Genomic DNA, 3,190 nt, shown 5'->3' on the forward strand with positions numbered 1-3,190 from the left:
CTACACACTGATTTTATATATTTATAGTTTCCCATTACCCATTTCGAATCAGCGTAAATACTCGGCATCCGAAATCAAAAAATTAATCTATGCAGATTTGTCGATAATAATTACTATTTGTCCTAGCTTGCCCACTCATAACATGACTCAGCTTCAACGATGTTTCTCATTTCCGGGTTAAAATTGTTGGATATTTTTTATGCAAAATACCAAAAACAAACAATATGTTTACGACAGAGCCAATGCTCTGTTTACTCTGTCCAGGATCTTTTGACAGAAAACCTCTTAGAAACAAAATGACTCAGATGACACCATTAAACTGACACCAAGCATTTCTATTCAAAAATATATTGCCTCATACATATTCATCCTCTGTTACTGAGAGGGATTCACCACAAGAAAAACATTCAACAAAAAAAACATTCACTGTGTTTTCACCTGAGAATTCACTGAGCTGGATTTACTGCTGTAAATCCCCTTTTACATTTTACATTCACTGCAGTGAAAAACATTTTACTGCTGTAATAAAATTTACATATGCATACAAATAGGCTCCATCATTTTATTTATGCACTGCTGTGCAAAACCACACATGGTTTTTCGCTACACAAAAATTACATCACACAGTTCTTTCTCACTGCTGCGAACACGCTTGAAAAATTACAACATGTTTTTTACGAACATTAATACATGCCGTATATTAAAAAAAACATATATAAAAAAAATATTGAAACGTGCCCATACCCATATTAAAAACTTTAACTATTCACCTAAGTTTATGACAATGTATTAAAGAAGGGTATGGTCAACCAAGTTTTTAAATTACTCCACGCAACATTTAATATTTGCCGTATGCAGGTTTGGAGAGCTTTGGTGGATCGACGGTGGAGAGCGATGGAGTAAATCGGACGGTGGAGAGAGATATTGGAAGCCCTCACTTGAGTGAACGATAGCTCCCCATATGTCAGAGCTGATTACGTCAGGCGAGAGCCACGTGCCTGCACCAAAAAGCATCGGAGGCCAATATACGGAAACTGCTTTTCGCTGGAAGGTGGTGCGATATCGTCTGGGCGGTTTGTGGTTTCATGCTGGCGGTTTTGGATGTGTACGTAGGCAGCGTTGAAATTACGATTTCAACAAAAATTACCTTAAATATGCTGCATCTCAACCTTTCTATGTACTGAAAATCACATCTGGCGTTGATGATTATTAACACTAATTAGTAGGGCAAAATATATCTATCGCATTAACAGCAAACTATAACTAATACAAAAGCTTTCCAACATATATGTCTATGATTTTGAAATGGTTGCAGCATTTAACTTCAAATACCTGAGACATCTGGCCGAGCAAATCATTGACACTACAGAAATTAATAGAAGTAAGCACGAACTGCACTGGATCGAACTCGTACCTAAACCAAATATCCTCCATAATACCATACTGATATAAGCTGACTAAATAAACACCCACCCAAAATGATCCCCCTTGTCCCCTCAAAACACACACATATATATAATTTGCTTTACATAGATATCCATTTATCCTTGACCTTTACGCTCACCCTGGGCCTTCTCCTCAGCGCGAGATGCTTCAGCCGGCCTTCCTTCTTGAAAAGCACTCTCTTAAACAGATTCAACTTTTTCTTCTGGAATTTCAGCAGGTGCTTCTTCCTTGATCAATAATTCTTCAGCCTTTTCTTCTGCTGCCATTACAACAGCGGCAGGAGCCTCTTCCTTACCCGATGATTGTTCATGATTTTTTGTTGCCGCTTCAATAGACACTTCTTTAACGAGTTCGCCTTCTTGGGGTACTTGAAGAGCCTCACATTTGTGCTTTTCCGCTTCCTGGGATTCCACCGCCGCCGATTCTGCTTTGGGCGCGGGACAGGTGGAGTTACAATCAATTTCTCTGCAGGTCTCTCCACAGTGGCGGAGCTTACACTACTGTTTTTTCAGCCACGGGATCCTCTTCAAGGGGAATGGAGGCCGAGGCTTCTTGTTTAGTAACTTTTTCGGTCGTGGGTTCGATCTCTGTAATTCTCACAGCTTCCTCGACGGCTTTCACTTGTTCTTGGCCTCCAATCAATTCAGCTGGCGCCGTAGTAATCTGCACAAGCAAGCAATACATCGTGGGATTACAACATAGTCGGTGAAGGGAAAGTTATGCAAAGTTTAAATCTCGCTCCAGATCAGTCAGAAGCAAAGTTACCAAAACAAAATTAATACTAAACATAAACATGGCAATGCAAAGACGCAGAGACTAATTGATCTACCTCAACCCTAGCCATATTCTACTATATCAAGATCTTTATATAAAACTGATAAAGGAGTAGGCTCTGCTAATTCAAACCGAGATTCAGTCGATCAGATCAGAAGCTCGTTAGCTCGCGTTATTTGGCAGTGGAAATCCTGCTATACAAGTCATCAGCGTGGGCTACTTGTAATACAAACAAATATGCAGTTCCTCTCAAGTGAAGTAAGAAAAAGGTCGGAAATAATGAAAATGAAGATGCCACGCCGTATTCGGATTTGCCGACGAATTGGTGAAATGTCACTTCGGTCGGGAATTCAAAGGAAGTCATACATGTTATCAAGTCAGCAAGCTGTCCGGCAGCACGGCAACCTCAACTGCCACTCACAATAGCCATTAAATATGCTCACGAAGGTGCAACAGGCCTGTCGGCCAGCATGGGCAGCATCAGAGTGGGCCACCGTTTACAGATTTGTACTTGTTATCTCTTCCAAAACCATATTTTATTTTATTTTACTTTCCATTAGGTACACAAATACTTGTTATCTCTTCGTAAACCATATTTTAAAATTGTTTACTTTCCCTTAGGCACATAGGTATTTGTTTTCGTAGTGAAACATGTTATCAAATTATATTTATTACTTCAAAAATTTACCATATTTGTTTTCGTAGTGAAACATGGTATCAAATTATATTTATTAATTAAGTAATTACCATATTGGTTTTCGTAGTGAAACATGGTATCACATTATATTTATTGTTCGAAAAATTAGTTTGGGAATGAAATATTTTTATTCAATAAGTTTATATTTGCTTAGTTGAATTATTGAAATGTGAAATATATGAATTAGTTAGCTTATTGTTTTTAATTTATGTATTATTGTGTTATGATAGGGTTTAAAAAGTAAAATTTCCTAATAAATATGTTTCAAGAACT

General features: G+C 37.9%; 1 long non-coding RNA gene across 1 annotated transcript; it reads right to left on the minus strand.

Annotated features, from left to right (window-relative positions):
- Nucleotides 1-536: 536 nt before the first annotated feature.
- Nucleotides 537-2,403, minus strand: LOC149240070 (uncharacterized). Its single transcript, XR_016245497.1, has 3 exons — nucleotides 2,276-2,403; nucleotides 1,333-2,109; nucleotides 537-1,193 (listed from the first exon to the last, which is right to left on the minus strand). It is a non-coding gene; the product is annotated as an uncharacterized LOC149240070 (long non-coding RNA).
- Between the last annotated feature and the right edge of the window lie 787 nt (nucleotides 2,404-3,190).

Source organism: Pinus tabuliformis, chromosome 8 (assembly GCF_031772625.1).
Source record: "Pinus tabuliformis cultivar Carrire ecotype Pingquan chromosome 8, CPIR1, whole genome shotgun sequence".
Lineage (NCBI taxonomy): Eukaryota > Viridiplantae > Streptophyta > Pinopsida > Pinales > Pinaceae > Pinus > Pinus tabuliformis.